Source organism: Solanum pennellii, chromosome 10 (genome assembly GCF_001406875.1).
Source record: "Solanum pennellii chromosome 10, SPENNV200".
Classification (NCBI taxonomy): domain Eukaryota; kingdom Viridiplantae; phylum Streptophyta; class Magnoliopsida; order Solanales; family Solanaceae; genus Solanum; species Solanum pennellii.
Genome location: NC_028646.1, coordinates 14,901,424 through 14,913,014, shown reverse-complemented (window position 1 = coordinate 14,913,014; position 11,591 = coordinate 14,901,424). Strand labels below are relative to the sequence as shown.

At 39.2% G+C, this 11,591-nt stretch overlaps 1 pseudogene; it reads left to right on the top strand.

Annotated features, from left to right (window-relative positions):
* Nucleotides 1-8,600, top strand: part of LOC107001104 — a 19,761-nt pseudogene extending 11,161 nt beyond the window's left edge.
* Nucleotides 8,601-11,591: the final 2,991 nt, after the last annotated feature.

Sequence of the window (11,591 nt, the reverse complement as noted above, 5' to 3'; positions counted from 1 at the left end):
TCTCCACCATCCCTAGGAGTAACTTCACGATTTTGAGGAGGGACATAGGGCCCAATCCCTATCATTATGTTACCGTAGTTACCCCTGTTGAAGTTATTGTTGCGGTTGTAGTTTCCATCTCGGACATAATGACCCTCACGGTTGTAGTTACCATAGATCCGACCTTTGTTCCCTTGACCTTGGCGCCAATTATCCTGATTTGAGCCTTGGGCGCTCGGTCGGAAACCCCCCGTCTGCTCATTTACCGCACGGAGTCCTCCGCATAATAGCATTCATCATTAGATGGTGGTTTCGACAAGTAGCTGACTGCATTTATCTTTTCTGCACCATCAGTGACATGTTTTAGTACCAACCCAAGCTCAGTTCTCATCTGAGCCATTTCTTCGTGAATCTCATCTGTGGCTGGGTTGTGAGTGGACTGTCCTGCGAAGGTGTTTCTCCCTGTATCAGACTTCCTAGTACTCCAAGCTTTATTATTCCGGGAGATTTTCTCTAATTTTTCGGCAATCTCAGCATAAGGACACTCCCCATAAGATCCACCTTCTATAGTGTCCAACACCGCTTTATTATTATCATCCTGTCCCCGATAGAAGTATTCCTTCAGTGACTCATCATCTATATGGTGATTTGAGACACTTCTCAAGAACGAGGTGAATCTATCCCAAGAACTACTAACTGACTCTCCTGGTAGTGCCACAAAGTTATTCACTCTGTCTTTGTGGTTTAGTTTCTTGGAGACCGGATAGTAGCGTGCTAAGAAAACATCCCTTAGTTGGTTCCAAGTGATTGAGTTGTATGGGAGCTCAGTGAACCATATAACAGCCTCTCCCGTCAGTGAGAGAGGAAACACTCTGAGCCCTATTACATCTAAATCCAAATCAGGCCTCCCTACACAGCTTTTACACACTGCCCTTACCTTAGCTATATGGGCATGTGGATCCTCAGAAGGTAGCCCTGAAAACAAACCTCTGGCAGTGAGCATTTGCATCAGGATACTAGTTACCACAAAAGTATGGCCTGTGGGTAGAGAAGGCAAAACCAGTGGCCCATCGGAGTCTGCTATGTTATCATAGCCTCTGTAGTATGCTTGGGGCCGTGGAGCGGGATTTTGTCCCCTCTGTTGATGTTCACCCGGAGCTTCGGGTAACAACTGACCATGAACATCAACCGGAGCTGGGATGTTCTGGTTTGGATCATCATCATTTATTCCCAAGTTTCGATTCATATTGCGTAATGTACGCTCTAAGTCATGATCGTAGGGAAACAAGGGTTCTCTTCCTCTCCGTGTATTTGGCATACAAGGAGGATAGTTCTGAAAGAATCAAAAACAATAAAACAAAGTAAAATCAAGAAAATATCAACTAAACTATAGTAATAAGTTCAAGTTAATCTAAAAGCTATATTCCCCGGCAACGGCGCCAAAATTTGATACGCTCAAACTTACTTCTCAAATAAGAAGTAAAGCCTTTCGTACCCGTTATGGTCACTATGAGTTCCTAGTGATGTCATTTGGTCTCACTAATGCACCTGCTGCATTTATGGACCTCATGAACAGAGTTTTCCGTGAATACGTTGACTCCTTTGTCATAGTACTCATTGATGACATTCTCATCTATTTTAAGACCAAGGAAGCGCATGAATAGCACATGATACTAACCTTTTAGGCACTTAGACAACATCAGTTGTATGCCAAATTCAGCGAATGTGAATTCTGGCTCAGATCAGTGACCTTCCTGGGTCATGTAGTATCCAATAAATGTGTGGAGGTAGATCCCAGGAAGATTGAGGCTGTTAAGAACTGGCCAAAACCTCTTACTCCCACAGATATATGTAGCTTCTTGGGATTGGCTGGTTACTATCGCAGGTTTTTGAAGGGTTTTTCTTCCATTGCCGCCCCACTCACTGCGTTGACAATGAATAAAGTCAAGTTTGATTGGGCGGACACTTGTGAAAAGAGCTTCCAAGAGCTCAAGGACAGACTGCTTACCTTGCCTAAGTGTGGTGCGAATTACACTGTATATTGTGATGCATCTAGGATTGGTTTGGGTTGTGTTCTTATGCAGGGTGGTAAGGTGATAGCCTATGCGTCCAGATAGATCAAGATGCATGAGAAAAACTATCCAACTCATGACTTAGAGTTGGCAGCGGTGGTGTTTGCACTGACGCTGTGGAGGCACTACCTGTATGGAGTACATGTGGATGTGTTCACAGACCACAAGATTCTTCAGTACATATTTACATAGAGAGAGTTAAAATCTACGTCAGCAGAGATGGTTGGAGCTATTGAAAGACTATGACATGAATGTCCACTACCATCCAGGTAAGGCTAATGTTGTAGCTGATGCTTTGAGAAGGATGAGCATGGGGAGTACAGCCCACGTTGAGGATGAGAAGAAGGAGTTGGTGAAAGATGTACACAGACTAGATAGACTGGGTGTGCGGTTGGTTGACTCTACTAGTGGGGGTGTTTCGGTCCATCCTAGTTCTGAATCATCCTTGGTAGTTGAAGTCAAGAAGGGTCAGCATCTTGATCTTGTGTTGATGGAGCTGAAAGACTTAGTATTGACAAAGATGAATGAGTCTTTTGCCTTGGGAAGTGACGGCATACTTAGGTGCCACGACAGGTTGTATGTACCAGATGTGGATGATTTGCAAACCAGGATTGTTGCAGAAGCCCATGGTTCCAGATATTCCATACATCCAGGTTCCACAAAAATGTATCATGATCTTAAGCATATCTATTGGTGGGATGGCATGAAGAAGTACATTGCTGAGTATGTGGATAAGTACCCTAATTGTCAGCAGGTTAAGGCAGAGCATCTTAATCCAGGCGGTCTGACTCAGATTATCGAGGTTCCGAATTTGAAGTGGGAGGCCATTAATATGGACTTCATGGTTGGTCTTCCGAGGAATAGGAGGAAGCATGACTCTATATGGGTTATTGTGGACAGAATGACTAAGTCTGCGCACTTTATCCCTGTGAAGTCTACTTACAGAGCTGAGGACTATGTGAGACTCTACATTGATGAGATTGTGAGATGGCATGGTATTCCTTTGTCTATCATTTAAGATAGAGGAGCTCAGTTCACTTCGCATTTCTGGATATCTTTCCAGAAGAGTTTAGGCACGCAGGTGAAGCTTAGTACTGCCTTTCATCCTCAGACTGATGGGCAGGTTGAGCGCACCATTCAGACATTGGAGGACATGTTGAGGGCGTGCATGATTGACTTTAGAGGTAGTTGGGACGACCATTTTCCTTTGATCGAGTTCTCATATAATAACAGTTATCACTCCAGCATTGGGGATGGCACCGGTTGAGGCACTGTATAGTAGGAGGTGTAGGTCTCCAGTTAAATGGTTCGAGGTTGGAGAGTCATACATTTTGGGTCCAGAGATCATTCATGAGGCCTTGGAGAAGTTCAGAGTGATTAGATAGATGTTGGCTACTGCTTACAGTCGGTAGAAGTCATATGCGAATAACAGGGCGGCCCTTAGAGTTTGATGTTGGTGACCAGGTCTTTTTGAAGATATCACCTCTGAAAGGGGTGATGAGGTATGGGAGGAAGGGGAAGTTAAGTTTGAGTTATGTTGGGCCATATGAGGTCCTACAGCATGTGGGTAAGGTGGCCTATAAGTTGGCATTGCCTGCGGAGCTAGCTTTTGTTCATCCAGTCCTTCATGTGTCCATGTTGATGAAGTGCCTGGGTGATCCAGCACCGATTCTACTTGTTGAAGGTTTAGGGCTTGATGAAGACTTGTCCTATGAGGAGATACCTATTGAGATTCTAGACAGACAGGTGAAGCGGCTGAGAAACAAAAATGTTGCCACAGTGAAGGTATTGTGGTGGAACCATCTTGTTGAGGGTGCTACGTGGGAGGAAGAGGTCGATATGAGATCCCGCTATCCCCATCTGTTCAGCTCTTGAAGTTAGACTCCCTACTGTAAAGTCTAAGTTTCCTTATCTCTCCATTCTTTGTTGCTATTGCTTGATTGTGTGTAGTAACTATGTTATGATCTGATTGGCATTACGTGAAATAATTAGTAACGTCATTCAAAGACGAATGTTCCTAAGTGGGGATAATCTAACAACCCTAAAAATGTTTAAGATAAGTAAAGCTTAATGTGTCTAGAATGCCTACGATTAGACCGGGTTCACATAGATTGATGCGCGTAGAACCAGGCCTCTGAACCCTTGCAACAGCCAAGCCAACTAACTTGGGGAGTTAATTGAGCTAGGAAACGTTGGGTCCAGCCATCTAGGGCTCCCGAATATGAAGATTTACCCGGATGAATCTTTTACTAGACTTAAAAAGGGGAAAATCTTAAGTTTGGAGGGTCTAGGGGTAAAATGGTCTTTTATCAAGCTAAGGGTATATCATAATTATCCTAAAAATATATTTAATTATTTAATTAATAAGGTGGAGGGGTATTTTGAGGAGAGAGTGCCGAAAATGGGCTCTAAGAGTAAAGTCTTGCTCCACCCGGGTTCTAACCTGGTGGAAGCAATGAATTAAATTGTTTTTATCTAAGTGGCTAAAATAATGTAATTAATTAATATTATTTAATTCATGGATGATTTTAAAAAAGGGGAAATCAGATTTTTTAGTTATTAATTATTAATTATTAAATTAAATTAACTAAGTCTTGCCAACTATCCTAGTTTTAAGGGGCACTATCTCACACAAACTCTCTCTCTCTCTCTCTCTCTCTCTCTCTCTCTCATCCATTTTAATTTCTTTGCTGTAAAAACAGAAATAAGAACATTAGAAAACAATCAAATGTTCTCCACACTCAAAGAACTTACAAAAAAAAATATACAAACAAGCAAGCTAACTTAAGAAAAGAAAATTTTACATCATCTTCTCGACGGGATCGTGTTGAAGGTTTAGTGGAGGATTTGGGTAGCACTTTGAAGGTTTGGAAAGCTACAACCAGTTATGGGTTTTCTCTCTTGGAATCCTTTCTCCAAGAGAAATTTCTTTCTACAAAATTCAACTTATGAAATTAGGGTTGTCCCCTTTATTGTCGAATTCCTTGTCCCTAGTCTCCTTCCGATTTCAATCTAAATTAGGTTAGAAATCATGTGGTTGGTATGGTTGATGGTATCTAAGTGTGAAATATGATGTTCTTTGTGATTTTGTGTTTGGAAATAGCAATCATGTTCAATGATGTCAACCGAAAATGATGTGGTGCAATGTGTAAAATGTTTGTTGTTGTTCTCCGTTTTGAAGTCTTAAAATGGCTTGTTTGATGATTGGAAATATTGTGCATAAGATGTGTGGATTGTGATGTTTAAATGAAGTGTAAGGTGGCTGATCTTAAATGGAAAAATCTAAGCTAAAACAACAATGAATCTACACCTAAAAATGCGTTAAACAAATTGTGAAAATACCACAAAACGAACGTATGAATGTTGTTATATAAAGGCTAGAAAATTTAATAAAATTTCCAGCACATGGTGATGGAATTTTTGGCGAGAATACTTCAAGTTTGAGAAGTTTAATAATAAATTTAAAACATGTGAGGTCAGTGGGGATTGAACCCAAGACTCTACTACATGAAAGCTGGAAAAAAAAATGAGAGGTGTGGGATTCGAACCCACAACTTCTCGGCCAAACAAGAGAGCAAAAGGGAAATTTTAAATTAATAAAAATGATGGGAGGAGTGGGATTCAAACCCACCACCTCTTTGCTGAAGGAGGAGACAAGGAGAGAATTTAAAATAATAATAATAAATAATAATGAGAGGAGTGGGATTCGAACCCACTTCCTCTCGGCCAACATGGGAAAAACTTAGGAAAAAGAGAAATAAATGAATGTTGCTATGGGGGTTCGATCACAGATCCCCTAATGCTTAAAACTTCTAAGGTGAAGTGAGGAGAGGGAAAAAGAAAGGAAAAATAATGTTAGTGAGGGGATTCGAAATCGGGTTCCCCAAGCCGAAATATAAATCCAAAATTAGGTGAAAGAAAATTAATTAAGTGTTGTCCAAGGGAGTCGAAGTCGGGTTCCCTTGCCCAATTTCGTATTGACATATAAGTCATACGTAAAATACTTAATGAATGTTGCCTCTAAAGATCAAATCAATATCTTGGCATATCTACAAGATGCATAAGTCTTGTACCACATTATCTTGGGTAAACATGAATCACTTAGACAAACTATGAATGAAGCCTCATGGCTTGTATGTGTTGACTCATAAGTCTAGAATAAGTTTGAAAGTAAGTTAACCTAATATGTATGTGATGAAATGATGTAAAAACCTAGAAGGCATTAAGTAAGAGTGTGAAACACACTAAATGGCCAAGTGCATTGGCATATGATTAAATGAACATTCATGTAAAGGGGTGAGTAATTATGAAGAGCAAATGTGCTAAAGTTAATGAATGTGGTGACAACATGATAAGAGGCCTATGTGAAAGATGAGAGCAATCTCAAATGACCCAAAGTAAATGTTACCAAAACGTACTCATCAATGAGAGTGTAAAGTTAATGAAGAGACCAGTCTCTATGAACACTCTAATAAAAGTATTGAAGGTAATGCATGCTTAATACTAATTATGAGACGAGAAATAATCTAATGAGCTATGATGTCCTCATGCTTGAAGCAATCTTCCATGATGTATTTGTTGAATGTTATGGAACTTTATACTGAGCACCGATAGGCTAGCTATGAGCGGTGATGCCTTCTTTCGGGAAGGGCGGAGGTTCACGTAACTCTCATTAGATGAGGCTGTCTGGCATGCCAGGTATGGGTCTCCTTATATCTCCTAGTCTTCAAACCTATACTGCCAATATAGGGATACAGCGGGGTTCAATTCCCATGTACGCTAGCATGTTTTGGGTCACTTTGACTGGTGATTCCATCTCTTTTCGGTGTGGGGGAGACACTAGATTTCATGATGCTCACTTGATCTATGTCGGTTAAAGTTAAAGTTCCCGAAGAATGAATGAGGCCAGCCTCAAATGATGCACATAATTAAATAAACGATACCAAAGGTGTAAGGATAGGATAATCAAGAGGTGAGCTAGACTTAAGTAATGACGCTAGGTTATTCTTGGTCATTGCACAGCAAACCCGATGAGAGTCTTAAACTACATCCTAGGTATGACTGCTGATTGCACTAGTACAAGAATGAAAAATGAAGTACGTATGAATGAATGAAGCAGAATCTGTCTTTGTAAAAGAAGGATCCTTAGTTGAGGTTCCATATGTTGAGCCCTCATTTTGGGAAGTCCTAACGTCAAGTCCATGATCCCAAGGTCTCATGGCATATGAAAGAATGATATGAACTACGTGATATGATATGTGAAATATGTTATGTGTTGTTTGCAAAATGATAAGTTTAATGATGTATGTTTCACTCATGGCATGACTGTCCTATTCCAAATTTGGCAAGTCCACTGACTTGACTTTCCATAAATCATGTTGTTAGGAAAGATCTATTCTTTCTCATGCATGTCCTTGGTGTGTGCTTGCATATACCCATACTTATTACAAGTCTGTACTAATTCCATACAATTATCTATTTTTAGGTGCAGGCACAGGTGGACGTTATATCGTACGATACAACATTACAGCTATGTGGACGTGGAGCTTTCATCCGGACTTGGTAGGCCCTTATGCTTTCGAGGCTGTCTACTGTTATTATCTAGCTTAGATGTAGGCCTTAGCTAGTGGAGCATGTTCCACTAGTGTTTCATTTCCCACTTCATTTCAGATGTTGTATTGGTGTCGTTTTGGCAAGTACACATTTAATGCAACTATGAACTATTTCTTTCATTTAATCATCTTAATGTTAGATAGTTGATTGTAAACATTTATGAGTTTAAGTAGAATGTCTTATGCGAATGTCGTATAACAAAAATTTCAAATTTTCTGCAAAAATTAATCTAGATGAAGTAAAGATGACGTATGTAGGCTTATCTGCGACCCCTGAGAGGTCAACAACTCCGGTCTCGTCTGGGGCCTAGATTCCGATCGTGACAAGATGACTCCACATTTCTGATGCTTTCAAAAAAGATTTCAGTTCCATGGCTATATCGACAGAGACGGAATTGACAAGCCAGGTGATAATTTTGCCATTGTCAGCCTCCCAAACCTCTTTTTCTTTGTCTTTTGTAGGGACAACCTTTGAGCCATCCAGAATACCAAGGAGACCTTTGCCTCTAATGAAGGCTTTGAAATGCAACTTCCAAATTGGATAGTTATGCCCATCAAATTTTGTTGACAAGGTATCTCGTAAATCCATCTGGAGAAAATAATTGAGTCGTGAGGATTTAGGAAAAAAAACAAGGCTCTTGATACCAAGTTGAAAAACGATAGAGATCCAAAACAATTAGAGATAAAAGAATTGTGATCTGTTTATTCAATCATAAAAGTGTAGGATTTACAAGATATTTATACAAGTAATAGAGTCCTAATTATTTACTGATTTCAAGCTAATGACCATTAGACATAATGGGAGATCCCTGATTTGGGGTAGATCCCTGATTTAGTGTCGATAAATAAGGTATAATCAACATCTATGACCTGTTCTAATGATGACATGGCGTTAGCAACATATACCAGCTCTTGCACTAGAGGTAAACAATTATGAAACATTGTTTTTCTCAATAGAAACCAATAACGTGCTACAAGAAGTCAACCATGTCACATAATTGATTTTGTTTAAAGAAGCAAAACTTGTACAGAGGTTAGGACTTTAGCTTGATATAGATTTGAACTTAAAACAATTTGTTTTGTTTGGACATGATTTTACATTGTTATATTCTATATGTTTTGATGATCCTCACAAACACAGAATCTAACTAGGGACCAGATCCAAGAAAGGGTCCTCTGGTATTGCGACTGATAAAATGGAAAGTGAATGAATAAACTCAGCATGAGGAATATATGTGTGTCTTCATCAAAAGAGGGAAAATTTTCTATTCTAAGTATTTTGATGATCCTCACAAATCCAGGGACATGTCCCTGGCATAGTTCATTCCATCTGATAGATAATAGTGTATAGCTGTAAAGCTGTCCTGTCAGTGGTAGGTGAGGCACCAGCGTACTAAACCAATCAGAATGGAACAGGTTGTTTGTCCTGCGGTTAATAACTACTTATGCTTGATACTTTCAACATGACAAAAAACATAAGTCAGCAAGTATTTGTCAAAGAACTCAAGCATCAAAGAATGCAGCAAAGGACCTGGTCACGGAAAGTCTGTGTACGAGAAAAGGACAAAAAGGCAGCTGTCAAAAATTTGCCAACTCTGATGTGGTTGGTGCCTAACTTTTCATGACAGCAGACTCTCAGCCAATAGCTTCGTCCCAAGGGTTTGTGTCAACGGTAATATAATCTCTTCTCCAAAAACAAAAACACAAGTTTTGGCAAACAAAGTTTTGGATTTCAGAAAACCCAAAAGCTCAAAAAGCAAAGTCCATCTTCAAGAAGTATATCCTAAGAGCAACAGAACCTGATAGAGCAGCAAGCTATCTAGTTGTCTTAGGATTATATCTTCCGTACTTACACTGTAAATTTCTTCCTATTCTGTAAAGGATTCAGATATTTGTTTCAGGTCTGTAAAAGTCTAAATCAGTTAGGGTTAATTGATTTAGTGGGCAACATTGTTTTGTTGCTTAGAAAAATCATAAGTCATCTAGAGTTAGGTGGTTTAATGGGCGATGTGGTATCCGCTTAGCAAATTCTAAGTCATCTGGGTCATGGTGATTTAGTGGGCAACATGCGTGTTGCTTAGTTGAATCCTAAGTTATCTAGTGGTGATAGCTTAGTGGGTCGAGTGTCATATGCTTAGGCTCTTCAAGCAATAGGGTTATTGCTTGGTCGTGAGATTAATAGAATCTTCTCACATTGTTGTAATCGGGTTTCACTTTTTCTTATGAAGATCGATGAAGCCAGTTGAAAATCATGTGCAATAGGTCGTGGTTTTACTCCCTTGAGCAAGGAGGCTTCCATGTAAACTGTTTGTGCTGAGTTCTCATAATTGTTTACTCTTCTGCATTTTTCTTTTAGTGTCAAGGGACCAGGTCCATTGACTGATAGTGGACAGACCCATTCTATCATACATGTACCATGTTTGATGGACTTTTGTACTAGAACATGAAACGTAGAAACGAGAGATTATCATACGTGTTAAAAGGAGAAGGAAAGAAAAAGCTTCAATTGAACAATATATGTGTTGAACTTTTAAAATATCAAATAATTTGAGATAACTACTTTTTAGAAACCACGATATATAATTTGACGCGGAGGGAGTATTTTGTAATATAAGCATTTTCGTTCTACAAGATTTGTAAACAAGCGAAAAGTGTTTGCCTGCCAAATGTGAATCTTTTAGGTCTATATTACAGAGGGAAAACAAAGATTGCAGACTCAAATAGTTACTCACTCAATGAACAATTTAATGAAAGCTACATTTCCCGACTTTTATACATATTTATAACGCAAATACAGTGTACATTTAGCTATATAGAATAGTTAGTAAAGGAACCTAACACAGTGTATGTTTGAGTACCATCTTGTATGCAGACTTCAACCACTACTGAAGCCTTCCCATGGAATCTCTTCAGTTCACTCTTCAATGGGATTCGCTTTGGATCATGAACATGCCACACTTAATTAAGGGGAAACACCTCATCCACTGTCAGCTTAGATGCAAAGTTCTACAATTGCTGGAATTTTGTCTCATGCTTAATGCGCGTGCCAAAAGGATCATGCATATGGTAGGAATAAGTACATCATTAATCAATCCCTTCAACTGGAAGCTTCTACGACTATTGTTGGTTGCAATCATGAATCTCAACATGGATTTGTGAGCATTCACTGCAAACAAGAAACAGCAACGTAGTCGACAAAGAAATGACACTGGAAAATCGATGCTACTTTGATACAGTTGGTCAGACATACAGTTATTGACGTTTTTCACATACATCCAAATTTTGCTTTCAAAAGACATACATACACATACAGTTAATCTAGCTTCTGCGTTGAAACACATACAAACACTAACAGTGGGAATTAAACATTGTATCTGCGTAATTTTAGTTAGAATTAAAAAAATCTCACTGTATTTTTCAAAAACATGGGCGCTAAAAGCACCAATGGATATATTCATCGAGTCCATGTAACATCTACGCGAATTTTGACCTTAAAACTATTGAATTGGATTGTAGGAACTTGACAAGGTATTGTTCAGTTATAGTATAATGCTTCAGATAGACTAAAGAGACCAGAAACATAAATGTTTGTTCAACTAATCATTCTGAGTATAAATTCAAATTCACTTACTCCATGAGGATAAGGATCACTTTGAAGATATCAGCAAAGATAGACAATATGCAGCTGATGTATGTATTGTGCGAATTATGAAGAGGCAAAAAGGTCTCCCTCGTCATGGGCGGTTGAGCAGAATGTTCAAGCCTGATATGGAAGAATTCAAACAGTGGACTGAAGTTTTTATCTTCTGAGAAATGCTTGGAAATAGACCAAGAAAATCTGAACCTACACAAGTACTTGGCCAAACGTAACTGCTCGAGTACATCTGAGACAAAAATATCTCAAATAAGTTAGTAGTGTAGATCATGA